Consider the following 15027-nt stretch of genomic DNA (forward strand, 5'->3'; position numbering starts at 1 on the left):
TATAGAAAGATGTCCATGTGTAATGTATCTAAGTATGTGTTAGAAGGTGGTTCTGACACTATGGGCCGCCCGGATTTTTCGCTTTTTGAGCACCTAATTGTTGAGCTTTTACTGTGGGGGAGCCTCATAAGTTGGGACTCACCCACAGTGAACTCAGGATGTAAGAGACTGCATGGTGATTTTACTGGTGTTCCCCTGGCTTGACCAGGCCACTGTGCAGCAGCTGGAGTAAGGGACACCGGGCTGGTTACATGCAGACATGTGTACATGCGTGTGCACACGTGTACGGGCTGCGCAGGGGAGATTTCTAGCGTGAGCAGTCCAGGAGCAGCTACAAAGTGAATGGTGTGGCAGGACTTATGCAGTATTGGGTGGTGACATGGAATAGGCTTTATACACTGGAAAGAAACATGCCAGGGAAAGTCAGTGTGTCTTACTGTTTTTTTACTTCATTATTCCCCTATAGGAATGTGGAGCCCTGGGCTAGATTAACTTCCATTAGGCCTACAGATTCCAGACACGCGCTTAAGTCCACGGTAGAGGATGTGAAAATAAGTATTCTGCAGAGTCCAAAGTCATATTTGTACTGCTTTTGGGTTATCCAGAACTGTCATATTTCTCTGAGCCAGCCATGACCAGACCCAGGCTGAGGGCTGGCCTCAGCTGGATGGATTGATAACCTTTCTTCCACAAGGGAGGGCCTCCTCTCCATGGAGAGAAGATGGGTGGGGCTACAGGCTCATCCATTAGCAGCTGTCACTGGGTGCCAGGCACCAGGCTGCACCAAGGAGGGAAGGCAGCGTGGGGGAAGGGGCTTCAGAGACATGTGGCCAGAGACCCTGGACGACGCCATTTTGAACAAGCCCAGAGGCTGGACAAGAAGGGAGCAGGGACGTGATGGGTCACTGTTTGATAGGACAAACAGACTTCCTGCCAGCCCCCTACTCAACTTTTAAAAAGTGCTTGCACAGGAAGAGAAGCTCTCTCTAGGGTGTGGTCTGCTGAGGCTGAAGGTACTGGAGCCTGGCGCAATGGGCAGTTGGAAGGAGAGGCCCCCTGACTGCCCCCAGGACCCTAACCGCACCAGAAGAAGAGCCCAGGACCGGTGCGCAGGAGCAGTGGCCTCTGCGCAGGGAGAAGTGAGGCCAAGGAGGAGAGCCATGCGAAAGGCTGGCGCAGGGAGCCAGTGAAGACAGCTCCCTGCTGAATCCACCCTCTCAGAGACCCCGAGGGCAGAGATGAGTGTTCCCAGTGGCTGGGGCTGGTAAAGAGGAGCATGAAGCGCCCCATAATGCCTGGCCAGGCATTTGGAAATCTGCCGTTTTGGTGCTTTGTGGCCCCCAGAGGAGGGGGGTCACCCTCACTTGTGAAAAGGTGCTGGGGGAGCGCAGTCTTCCCCCCCCCCTCCCTCCACCCCCCCAGCACGAAGAAAAGTCCCACCCTCAGTGTCATGGGGAACTAAAGGAAACTACCCCATAAGGGCCCAGCTAGCATTTAAACACCTTCTAGGCTGGAACTTTTGTTCTACAGCTGAGGTTGTGTGGAGAAGTGCATCATGAAGTGAAGGGCTGAGTTGGGGATGTGTGGAGAAGTGCATCCCCTGGAGGTGAAGTGGTGTAATTGCACTTACTAGTGGTTATTTCTTTTTAGGTGGACTGAAAGTCACATGTGTAAAATGAAGTACCTGTGTAAGGTGAGGTTAAGCTAAATGGAGTTATTTTGCTGGACCTTCCTGCTAGGGGGTCTGGCTGTATTTACGTAATCCCATGCTTTTACCTGTGATTCCTTTTAAAGTGAAGAGGCGCACTGCAGGAGAAGTGTAGTTGCCAGGAGTACTTCTTTTAAAGGGACTGTAAGTCACATGTGTAAGGAGATGTCATAAGCCAAGTGGGGTTATGTTGCCAGACAGTCCTGCTAGGGTGTCTGGCTGTATCTGCGTAATCCTGTGATTTCATATGCGATGCCTTTAGGGGCTGTAATTGCAATGCATTCAAATGATCGACTAAGGTGATGAGTACCGTCATTCTAAAGTGTGCGTAAACATGGATTCTTGCTGCTGCGCTTAGGAGAAGACCTCAGCCTGCTAGCCCTTAAGATATAGAGGTGCATACTTTATGGTTAGTAGGAGATGCTCAGTCAGGGTCATGTGTCACCAAGGCAGGTTTACCCCTTTTTAATGCTTGTTGAGGTAATGGGGTGGGCCTCCACTGGGATGGTGCCAGTGCGCAGGGCCCTCGCTCCAGGTTATGTTCAACTATCTGCTTTGGGGGCAAGTTGATGTGCATACTTGGGAGTGGTGGTACTAGACTGCACCCCCCTGCGGGAGGGGTGAAGATGTTATGCAATGTCACAAAGTAATTCCAACAGCTTATGTATATTTGTAAATTGGTGCATAGTATTGAGTAGTGTGTGTGTTTCATAAATGTACTCTTACTTTTATAAAGCAAAGTACAGACTGGACAATCAATTATTGAGTGTTATTTTTGTGCACCTGCGAATGGCGATTACTAGCCCACACCACCTCCCTTGAGTAAGCCTCAGACTGCTCTGCAACGCTACCCTCTGAGAGTCTGGCGCTACAATTGGGTGTTTGGTTCCCAGTGAAGGACAAATGTAGTCATGTTAATTGTGCAGGCCTCACAGATGCTTCCTCGATTTCCAACAGTAAGATAGTACTGCAACACATATAGGTGCCCCGGGAGGTGGGTGGGCGTATGCGGATCTACAGCTCTACATGCCAAGAACAGATGCATACTGGTAAGTAGCATTTTCCGTTCAAGGCATATGAGCTGTAGATCGCATACTTTTGCATAGATAGACTATATAGCAGTTCCCCTGTTAGTGGTGGCTACCTGTATGCATTGCAGTAGTTTGAAAAAGTTTTTAGTACAGCCTGGCCCACACTTGCTTGTTGTTTTGCGTGCACATCTACACAGTAGTGTTTAGTGAAAGTGTGCGGTGTAGACCATGTTGCGGCTTTGCAAATATCATCCATGGGAATATTTCCTAAGAATGCCATGGATGCCCCTAGTTTGTGTGTGGAATGTGCTCTAGGGGGAATGGATAATGTACGTTTTGCTTTTTGGAAGCATATTTGAATGCATTGCACCTGGCAATTCCAGATTTTTAGATAGGATTGCCTTTGTGTGGTGGTGAAACAGCAACAAAAAGTTTAGTTTTCCTGAAACTTTCTGTCCTTTCACTATAATAGAGAATTGCTCTTTTGACTTCAAGCGTATGAAGAGCTCGTTCTGCTACTGAGTCTAGTTGAGGAAAGAAGACTGGGAGCTCAGACTGGTTAAGGTGAAAAGTTAAAATGACTTTAGGTAGGAATTTAGGTTTTGTCCTAAGAATCACTTCATTGTGATGTATTTGCAAAAATGGTTCATGTATGGTTGATGCCTGGAGTTCACCCACTCTCCTGAGGGATGCGATGGCCACAAGAAAAGCTACTTTCCATGTGAGGAACTGTAGCTCACATTTATGCAAAGGTTCAAATGGGGGACCCATAAGTCTTGTAAGGACAATGTTTAGGTTCCATACTGGAGAGGGTGGAATACTGGGTGGTATGATCCTTTTAAGACCTTCCATGAAAGCTTTGACGTGAGGTACTCTGAACAAGGACAAGTGTTGTCTGTTCTGTAAGTGAGCTGCTATAGCAGCAAGATGTAATCGTATAGATGTGTATGCCAGATTACATCTTTGTAGGTGCAGGAGATAACAAATAATGTTTTGAGTGGAAGCATCTAGTGGATTGATCGTGTTATTGCAGTAAATAACAAATCTTTTCCATTTAGCTGCATAGCATGCTCTAGTGGTAAGACGTTTAGATTCTTTAATGACGTTCATGCAATCTGGTGGGAGATTGAGATAACCAAACTCTAAGACTTCAGGAGCCAGATCACTAGGTTCAGTTGCGCTGGTTCTGGATGTCTTATCTCTCCATGGTTCTGTGTAAGAAGCTTTGGGGAGAGGTAGAGCTTTTGGTTTGGGACGACAGAGTTCCAGTAGTGTTGTGAACCATGGTTGTCGTGCTCATGTTGGCGCCACCAGGATCATTGTGAGAGACTGTTCGAGTTTGTGCACCAGTAATGGAATGAGTGGGAGAGGCGGAAAAGCGTACGCAAATCTGCCTGGCCAATTCATCCATAGCGCATTGCCTTTGGACAATGGGGGTGGGTACCTGGAGGCGAAGTTTGGGCATTTTGTGTTTAAATGTGTGGCAAACAGACCTATGTCTGGATGTCCCCACATTTGAAAGAATGGATAAAGAACTTGCGGATGAAGTTCCCATTCGTGAAACTGCTGTTGTTGATGATTGAGCAGATCGCAATTTGATTGTGAATCCCAGGTAGATGCTCTGCTAAGAGGTATATCTTTTGGGGGATGGGCCATCTCCAAAAGCTTTGTGCTAGTTGTGAAAGCTGCTGAGTGTGTTCCGCCCTGTTTTTGTATATAGTACATTGCTGTCATGTCCGTTCAGACGAGGACAGCTTTGCCTATGAGATGTTTCTGAAAAGATTTTAGGGCGAGAAATATAGCCAGTAATTCCAGGTGATTTATTTGGAGAAGTCTTTGTTGAGGGGTCCAGATACCCTGGATAGTGTGATCTAATAGATGAGCTCCCCAGTCGGTGAGCGATGGGTCTGCTGTGAGCACTATTTGTGGAACTGGGTCTACTAACGGCCACCCTCTGGAAAGATTTTGAATGTTCCACCATTGCAGAGAGTGATATGTGCTGCTGTCCACCAACACCGGATCTGTAAGTTGACCCTGAGCTTGGTTCCACTGTTGTGCTAGGCATTCTTGTAATGGGCGTATCTGGAGTCTTGCGTAAGGAACAATTAAGATGCAAGAGGCCATCATCCCTATTAGCTGCATGAACACTCGAGCTGGTAGTGAGTGCTCCAGCTGAAATTATGCTACGAGTGCTTGCATACTTCTTATCCTGGTTTGGTTGGGGTATGCAAGGGCTTTGGAAGTATCTGTTGTTGCACCTAGATACTGTTGACTGTGGGACGGTTATAGAAGTAACTTGGTGAGGTTTATTGTGAATCCTAATTTGTGTAGCAGCTGGATTGTGTGGTGTGTGTCTTGCACACAAGATTGCTTTGACCTGGCATTTATGAGCCAGTCGTCTAAGTAAGGAAACGCATGGATGTGTTGTCTCCTCAAGTGGGCTGCTACCACCGCTAGGCATTTTGTAAAGACTTAGGGTGCTGTTGTGACTCCGAACGGTAGGACTTTGAACGGATAGTGTTGTCCGTCCACTACAAACCGTAGGTATTTTCTGTGAGCAGGGTGAATAGGAATGTGAAAGTAGGTGTCCTTGAGATCTAGAGTGGTAAGGAAATCGCCTTGTTGAAGATGGGGCAGGACCTGTTGCAGTGTGACGATGTGGAAGTGGTCGGATTGTATGTACCGGTTTAAGGGCCTCCGGTCTAATATAGGCCTGAGAGTTCCGTCCTTTTTCAGAATTAGAAAGTAAAATCAGCAAATCCCTGTGTTTTGGTGATGTTCGGGAACCGGTTCTATTGCATGCATTTGCAAGAGAGAGAGAACCTCCTGCTTGAGAAGCGCAAGATGTTCTGTGGACATTGGACGCTGTTTGGGAGGTATGTTGGGGGGGGGGGGGGGGGGGGGGGGAGTAGAATTGGGTTCCAGGCAGTAACCATACTGGATAATATGTCTTACCCACCTGTCTGTGGTGATGGAATTTCAGAGAGGTAGAAACTGTTAATCTTCCATCGACTGGAGTGAAATGGGAGGGGGGGGGGGGGGGAGAGAGGGAGGGAAGTCACTGTTTTGTGGTGGGGGAGTTGTGGGTATTAGAACCGGGTCCACTCCCTCTGTTATTGCCTCTGTAATTCCCTCTATAGTAACCTTTATTAGGGGAAATTTGGGTGGGGCTTTTATAAGTGGAAGGGTTGGCTTCTGTACCAAAGGTCTTGAAGGCTCCTCTATAAAAGGAGCGACGAAAAGAACCTCTATTTGTTGCTTGCAGAGCCCCCATAGATTTGGCTGTCTGTGTCCTTTTTCATCTTTTCTAAAGATGTGTCGGTAGAGGGTCCAAACAAGTGTTACTGATCTAAGGGCTGGTTGAGAATGGTAGACTGCACTTCTTGTTTAAAGCCAGATATGCGCAGCCATGCATGTCTACGTAATAAAACGCTTGTATTTATTGCACAGGATGCTGTATCTGCTGCATTGAGGGCACATTTTATTGATGTGTTAGTAATTAACTTTCCCTCTTGTATAAGATCATTTGCTTTGTTCTTATGCTCTTCAGGGAAATGTTGCATGAGCTTTTCATGATCATAGTGGGCCCTGTCATACCTTGCTAGCAAAGCTTGTGAATTAGCAAAGCGCCAAAAAGTTAGCTGCCTGAGACGCAACTCTTTTACCTGATCCGTCTAGTAACTTAGATTCTTTGTCTGGCGGAGGGGCGTCACCTGTGGTTTGAGAATTTGCACGTTTGCGGGCATTTGCCACAACTAATGAGTCTAGAGGGAGTTGCCCTTTAATATAAACTGGATCACTTGGAGCTGGTTTGTATTTTTTCTCAATTCTAGGATTAAGAACCCTAGCCCTGACAGGGTCCTTAAAAACCTCAGGGGCATTTTAATGATCCCTTTGAGCATAGGGAGAGTATTTGTTGTCTTTTGAGATTGAGAGAATATCTCTAACAAAAAATCCTCCTCTAGTAGGTCTGAATGGAGTTTGACACCATGGAATTGTGCAGCTCTATTTATTAGTTGCGCAAACCCCACATGATCATCTGAAGGGGATGGTCTGGAAGGATATACATCTGGCTCAGGAACATCTGGGACATCATAATCGTCCCAAGAGTCATGAGGGGGGCTACTGTGAGTGTCATCAGTATTTGTATTATGTGGTGAGTGTATGTCCTCATCTCCTATAACCTCATAGTCATCTTGTGGTGCAGGTGAAAGAGGAGGCACTGGAGAATGTGCTGGAGAAGGTATAGTGTTTGGAGGCTGTGGAGGTGGAGAGAAAGGCCTTATTGGAGAGGTGGATGAGTCTTCTTGGATGGTTTCTCAGGAGTTAGAGGTGTCCCATGTCTTCTTTTTAGGTGGTATAGAGGTGACATGTCCAGTAATGGGTTCAATATGGAGTGTTTTTTGTCTAGGATCCGGATAGAAAAGTTCTTTGGATCCGTTGTCTTTTTTCCGCCCCAAAGATTTCAGTTCCGAGTGGTGTTTTGGCTGTCCTCTTTAGCTTTAGGAGGGGTTTTTGTCTCCTTCTGCTTCGGTGGAGATTTCGACTCCGAAGGTTTCATTTGTTTTTTTGGATCCGAAGACTTGGATTGAATTTGGTTTGGTGCCGAAGAATCCGCGACCTTGGTTTTTGGCTTAGGTGCCGAAGATTATGGTGTGGACTGGGCCTTGGGTTTATGCTTCGGTGCCGAAGATGGTTTTTCGGCACCGTGATGTAATTGGCTCGATCCCGAGCCGTCTGAAGGCTTTGTGTGCTTCGGAACCGGGCCTGGAGGCGGGGCTTCTGAAGTTTTGTCTCAGTGTCAACCCAGACCCGAAGGTGAAGGTGTTACCAGAGCCTTTTGTTTTTTCGGGGCAGGGGCGTCGACATCAGTACTCACGCTCCGTTGACCTGGAGTTATCGTCTGGTCTTCTGAGTCCGATCCTTCGGCTTCGGAGACGCTGGCTTGTTAATCTCCTGTCTCCGGATTATCGGGGCCTGCCTCGAAGATGTTGTCTGGCACTGGAACGGTCGATCTGGACATTTCGTGACGTTGAGCCTGGCGATCACGTATAGTCTTCTTAGACCTGAAAGAGTCACAGGCCTGACAGAGTCGACACTCTTGTTCTGACGAGAGACAAAGTTTGCAGTCCTCGTGGAGATCTGTGTGTGGGAATTAAGCCCCACTCATGCATTTTTTAAATGGAGTCCTTTCCATATGCCGGATGATGGCGCCGATCGGCCCAACGGCCCACGTCGACGACCGGACTCGAAAATGTCTTTGGTAATGGATACGTGTCGAGAGAGATCGCGATCGAAACAATACTGTCGAGCGGTGAGAGTATTTGCGCGTCGAAGGGTAATCGAACGGTGTCGACCCGGAGCGCAGCAAATTACATCCGAACCCGATGGCGGAAAAAACAATCTAAGGATGGAGTCGATGCCCATGCACACTACTACCTAGAGGAGGAGTCACCTAACCCGTGACTACAAAGACTTCTACAATAGCAAAGTGCAAACATCCGAGCCCAACACCAGATGGCGATCTATGCAAAAGTATGCTATCTACAGCTCATATGCCTCAAACGTACAGGTGTAACTAAAGCGTCAATAGAGATGGCAGATATGATGAAAGCAACATAAATAGGAAGCAACATGCCTGCGTTAAAAGTAGGGACGCACAGATTACTTGTGTGTTACCCCTGAGGCGGAAGCCGGGGGCAGTGAGTTTTTAACGTTTAATTTTTGTTTGCACTACATTGACGCTGTGTGCCACTCTAAGGCTCAATTTTGTTTTACTAAACGCGCGCTTGCCTACCTCTAAGAAGCGCTCTTTCTTTGTATCTCGCCATTGCCTATTGTCCGCTCCTACCTCTGCTCTTGTCCACGCCCGGTAGATCGGGCGCCGAGTAGAGACGAGGATCGTCGCCATCTTGGGAGAAGGCAGGGGTAGCGCTCTAGTCGCGGCTGCCTCCCGCCCTCCCGGACTATTTAAAACCTTTACTCCCACTCCCACACAGATTACTTGTGTGTTACCCCTGAGGCGGAAGCCGGGGGCAGTGAGTGAGTGTGTTTTTAACGTTTAATTTTTGTTTGCACTATATTGACGCTGTGTGCCACTCTAAGGCTCAATTTTGTTTTACTAAACGCGCGCTTGCCTACCTCTAAGAAGCGCTCCTTCTTTGCATCTCGCCATTGCCTATTGTCCGCTCCTACCTCTGCTCTTGTCCACGCCCGGTAGATCCGGCGCCGAGTAGAGACGAGGATAGTCGCCATCTTGGGAGAAGACAGGGGTAGCGCTCTAGTCGCGGCTGCCTCCCACCCTCCTCTCCTCCTATAAAATGCTCATTGCTCCCCGACGGCGCAGCGGGCGCGCCGGAGGCGCTCCAAAGGCAAGCCCATCTGTGCCCGTCCGGGGCCCGGGGCCACAAACCCGGTCTCTGCCTTGGTCTACAACTCTGACCAGCTTCGCTCTTGTCAGGGTCCTTGGCCTCTCAGTTTAATCACTTACAATCTCATTCAGGCATTGAACATCGTTGCCCCCTCTGTTTCACCTCCTGTCGTCGCTCCAATCTGTCAGCAGGCTACTGTTTCCCCTACACATTCTCCTCCCCCTCCCCCTCCCCCTTGTCCCTCGTTGGCGGCCTCTGCCTACCTCCTCAATACACGCTCAGCAGGCAGGCATCAGCTGGAGCTCTACAACCTCCTGGACACCGAACACCCTGATTTCCTTTGTCTGACGGAAACCTGGTTCTCCGCAGACTCCCAGCCTGATGTTCTATCTGCTCTCCCCGATTCGTATTACATACTTCGGGCTGATCGCCCTGACGAGAAAGTTGGTGGCGGCGTGGCATTGATTATCCGGTCCGCTCTTCAGTTTCAGCCCCTGCCCTTTCCTCCCATACCCAAAATTGACTTTGTTGTGGCTCGTTCGGTCAATCTATCCTCTCCCCTTACCATAGTCCTTGTATATCGCCCGCCTTATACAACGCCCTATTTCTTACCCGACTTACAGGAACTTCTAGCTACCCTCGTGGTCAATAATTAGTCAGTCCTCTTGTTGGGCGATTTTAATTATTGGCCTGGCGACCCCAGGGAAGATAACGCCTCCAAGGACTTCTCCGACACTCTCCGTTGTCTCAACTTCATCACCCATATTCACGCCCCCACTCACATTCATGGCCACATTCTTGACCAGATCTGGTCAGCCAATCGGGTTCTCTCTCCGACCACCATCCTCCCTTGCACCTGGTCAGATCATTCGCTTATTTCCTTTTCTATTGATTTAACAGTCATTGACAAGTCTACCCTGCCCAAGAACGTCCTTGCTCGTAATTGGAATCGGCTCGACTTCAACTCCCTTCACTCTTCTCTGACTAAATCTGCTCCGGACCTATCAGCCCTTTCCCTTGACCTTCAAGTGGACGCCATCAACACCTGGCTTTTCACTTCTTGTGATCGGATCGCCCCGCTCAGGACGGTCAAAGCTTGCCGCCTCCATGATGCCAACAAATGGTTCTCTAACGACCTTAAAATCCTCAAACTGGCTCTTCGCCAGTCAGAGCGCCAGTGGAGGCGCAACTACTGTCCCGCCCTGAGGGACCAATATCGGTCCCGCCTAGCCAACTACAAGAGAGCGATCCTATCAGCTAAATCTGATTATTTCTCTGGTAACATCTTACTAGCAGCCAACAAACCTAAGGAGATTTTCTCTATCGTCCACAACCTGGCCGCATCTGATAGAGTCAATCCCAACCTCATTCCTTCACATACTCTTTGCCTGTCTCTCAATGACTATTTCTTTGACAAGATCCCTAATATCAAATTAAATATCCCACCACCTTCTTCTCAACTTCACCCTTTTTCTCCACCCCCTTTGACCTCTTCTCTCACCCATTTCCCCCCCATCTCAAAAGAATCCTTTCTGACTCTGCTCACGAAGGTCAAATCGGGCTCTCCTGCCGACTGCGGACCAGCTCGCATCCTAAGAGAGCTGCTCGCTGGCTGCCCTGACCCCCCTTTGGCCCTCTTAAATTCATCTATATCTCAGGGAATTGTGCCGTCTCAATTCAAATCAGCCACGGTCATCCCTATCTTAAAAAAACCCGGATCCGACCCTACCCTCTAATTTCAGGCCTATCTCTCTGCTCCCGTATATAGGCAAGATCTTTGAGAGTTACATCACCTCTTGCCTGTCTACATACATTGAGGATAACCATCTCTTGGCTTCCCACCAAGCTGGTTTCCGTCCGGTTCATTCGACCGAAACAGTGGTTCTCTCTGTCCTGGACGAGCTCAAGAATAAGGCGGACTCCAACTGCCCTCAAGCCTTGGTGCTTCTTGATCTTTCCGCCGCCTTTGACACGGTCGACCATTCCATCCTTCTCGATCGCGTCAGGGCGGCGGGCATCCAGGGCACCGCCCTATCTTGGCTCGCGTCACTTCTCCAAGGCCGGTCGCAGGCTGTCCAGCTCTCTGGTTTTTCTGCCCCGCCGCGCACGGTGTCCTGCGGGGTCCCCCAGGGTTGCTCCCTTTCCCCTCTTCTTTTCCACGTCTACATCTACCCCCTCATTGCTTCTTTGCTCAAATCGGAGGTCTCCGTATATAACTATGCGGATGACCTCCAGTTAATATTTGATCTTTCTTCCTCTCCTAACCCCCTTCCCAAATTTCAAAGTACACTTGTCTTTATTTCTGACTGGATGAGTCTAAACCATCTTAAACTCAATCCGGATAAAACGGAGCTGATTCTGACTGGTGGGACCTCTAGCCCTTGGTCCTCTGCCTTCTGGCCCCCCCAGCCTTGGCTCCCACCCGGCCCCCTCTGCTTCAGTCAGAACCCTTGGCATCAAAATCAGCCAGGACCTTTCCATGCGCCCTCAGATCAGCTCCGTTGTCTCTTCTTGTTTTCTATCATTACGGATTATCCGTAATATTTCTCGTTTCTTTTCTCTGGATGCCCTTAAAATTATTGTCTTAGCCATGGTCCTCTCTCGCTTTGACTATGGCAACTGCCTTTATGCGGGTGTCCCCGCCTACGAGCTGCGATGCCTTCAGACCATCCAGAATCAGGCGGCTCGCCTTATTCACCAGCTCCCCAAATTTCATCACTCCTTCCCCCTCCTTAAATCCCTTCACTGGCTCCCCATCATGCATCGCACCCTTTTCAAAATGGGATGCATAGTTTTCATGGCCCGTGCTCACACTGCCCCTCTCTTCATCAACTCGTTGGTCACTCCTTACATCCCCAGTCGCACACTCCGCTCCTCCAGCCAGGCTCTTCTCACCATCCCCCGCTTTCTCAAGTCGAGAGCAGGTGGCACCAGGTTCTCTGTCCTTGCCCCCCGCTTCTGGAACGACCTTCCATTTTCTATTAGATCTATAACCTCCTACTCACATTTTAGGAAGGCACTCAAGACTCACCTGTTTACCCTAGCGTTTCTCTCTCACTGATCCTCCTTGCCCCCCCCATCTGCCCCGTGTAGTCTATTAGCGCCAGGAAACCGCTTGGTCACAGTGCGCTTTGTAAGCACTTTCAACTTCAACTTCACACTCCATTTTGGGGAATAATACCGAAACACTTACAAAGTAAAAAACTAGTGCGCTGTAAAACACAAGGAAGAACACATACTTTGTCCATGCTCCAGGGAGGAGCTAACGCAAGAAAGGTAGGGAAGTCTATGGGAGCTAAGCAAAAGAAAGATTGCAAATTCGAGTGACAATGGAAAAACGAATGGCATGCTATGGTGGGTTGTAAGGCCACTGAACTGTAAATGTCTTGCACATGCGCTTTGTAGGTGAGACCCTAAAACTAAAACCATGACTGGATACCTACTCCACCATGTAATCAGTAAACTTCAAAGTGGTGTCCCGGATAAACGTTTTCTAGGAAACCATTCCTTGAGCCCTGGTCCTAAGGCACAATAAGGGTGGCCTACATTTGCCACCGGACCTTTTTTACTGGCCTGGTCTGTATTTATAAGTTCAGGCCTATAAAAGTATTGGTGAAATCCAGTACTCTAGCCCATAGGAAACAGAAACCTGAAATAGAACACACAAAGAAATAAGATGAAACGTATCTGAGAAGTTTATTACTTTACTGAATAATTTTAAGTGCAAGTAGAGGGATAATTGACACCTTACAAAATAATCCATTTTAAAACGAATTCGTTTTCCATACCGGCTCTTTTTTTTTTTAGAGACAGGATGCAACCCTCGTTACTATTGTCAAACATGTTTTTATGCGACTATGGCCTGGACAACCTCTCGACAATCAGGCTTCGGTTAGAAGCTCCCGGCTCGGTAGCCCCCTTCTCCTTGTACGGTATAAATCAGAATCGCCTTTCTCTGTGCTAGAAAATTCTAAAAAACCTTCCCTATGTCTATATGGTCACAGCCAGTTCCAGATATGTACAGTAGTCCTAAAATGCTCACCGCTATATTCCTCAAACTGATCCCTACGGGACCCTACCACAAGTATACGATTACAACCGTGGATGGCGGCTGCGCTCTATGACTACTTCCGGTGTGTAATCAATCCTCTTCCGGGGCGGCCAGGATTTGAAGGGAGCCTTCTAGGAAGCGGCGGTAAGCGGTTTTTCTATTTTCAGAATTACATTCGCAAAAGTGTCAGATTTAGGGGTTTGACCCGATGCCCCCTAAAACATAGACAACAAAATTGTATGGTTTATGATACATGTGCCTCAACGACAGAAACAGAAGGCAATTTTATGGTTGGAGTTCGGCGGGCCCGGGTGTTTGGCACATTCTACATTGCTTGCTGCGACTTTTAAGTTTCGATTTTAACATTTTAAGTATGGGCTGACATATCCCAGCATGTAGAGATGTTCTAAAAATAGATAACTGTAAACCTCACATGACACAGGCGCTCTCGCTGATAAATGTGAGTTTGGGTCAGTGGCCCAAACCTGGCACAGAGGCAGAATATAGGCTTCTTCTGATTTAGGGCATCGACACTGGCATGAATCCAGGGCAGGAACAGTTTGGCGCCAGAAGGGGAATCTTCGAATAGAAAAGGGGCTACAATAGGGAAGGGCGTGGTTACTCCAGTCGAAGGCCTTATCCTGCCATCACTGCAGTCGGGCACCTGTACAATGGCACAAACTAGCTGGGCACCGGAAAATCGCATTTACTGCAGATAATTGGACTTGATTTCCAGGGCCTGCTCCGATTCTAGTAAAAACAAATCACCATCTTGTCGCTCATCAATGAAACAAACGGAAAGCCAGGCCCGTAAGAAAATTGTGTTATTGTGGAATTAAGATTTAAGCTGCACTGCCGCATGGCATTTTATGTTATTTTTGTAATAGCACGGCTTTTATCAATCCCATTGGCACTGTTGAGTTACAAGGAGTAGTATGATTTGAAAAAACAAGTGCTAGATAGAGGCATGCATGGACTGGGTCTACGGAATCTTTACTGATTGTCCAACAAAATGGATCGCATTAGCCACTACAGAAACCAGTTGCAACAGTAGGGAATCGCCATTGCAGCCAAGTTTCCCAGATCCGTGCGTGATGAGGTATCCCAGTCCAAGTTATTTTTTTCTTTGAATTCTGGAACTTTTTGTCCTCGTTTTATAACGAAATTAATGCGACTTCAAGTCCCAGAATTTAAAGAAGAAAGTTTGAACTGAAGTAACTAGTAACGCATGGGTCTGGGACATTTGCTAGGGCTTACTCTCGCGATGCTCGAGTCATTCCTCATTTCGTCCAAAGAAATGAGGTAGGCAGTTACCTCAGTCGGTGTCCACTGAGTAAAAGGCGGTATTCTCTGTAACCCGTCCTCACTTTTCAATTAAACAAACTTTGTTCATAAAAGTTCAACACATATGTTATATATTTCAGCATACACATTATATATAATTACAGAATGTTGATTTAGGAAGAGACTTCTTTATTCATATTCTTTTATTATTCTTTATATTTAAAAAAATATATGGATCCTTCTTAGCATAGTTATGTGATGATACTGTGAGATTAATGGTACATCAGATTTCTTGTTTCTACATTGGGAATAAGTCACAGGACCAATCTTTCGTTTGCGAATTTCATAAACCCACAAGACTTATAAAATCTCTACCCTCAAGCCCTGAACATCTTTAATAAGAGTTAACATCACGAACAGTCGAGTCAACAACTAATGCCGGAATCACCCAGCCTACGGATATATTTTTTGCATAGATTGACATGCTCATACTGAGCCCCAGTGGATTGCATGATAAAGCGATTCCTAAGAAAAATCATGTACCAATAATCTCTCAATATCACCACATTACTATACTTAGAA

General features: G+C 47.5%; 1 protein-coding gene and 1 long non-coding RNA gene across 3 annotated transcripts in view; one reads left to right on the forward strand and one right to left on the reverse strand.

The window, feature by feature from the left end:
* The window catches only part of RCOR2 (REST corepressor 2), a 224197-nt gene that overhangs the window by 99072 nt on the left and 110098 nt on the right, over positions 1–15027 (reverse strand). The gene's annotated exons all lie outside the window — the stretch shown is intronic.
* LOC146798700 (uncharacterized) overlaps positions 13211–15027 on the forward strand; it is a 348412-nt gene continuing 346595 nt past the window's right edge. Inside the window, exon 1 of the long non-coding RNA XR_014968751.1 lies at positions 13211–13305. This is a non-coding gene — a long non-coding RNA (uncharacterized LOC146798700). The remainder of the gene's footprint in view (positions 13306–15027) is intronic.

This window comes from Triturus cristatus, chromosome 9 (genome assembly GCF_964204655.1).
Source record: "Triturus cristatus chromosome 9, aTriCri1.1, whole genome shotgun sequence".
Lineage (NCBI taxonomy): Eukaryota > Metazoa > Chordata > Amphibia > Caudata > Salamandridae > Triturus > Triturus cristatus.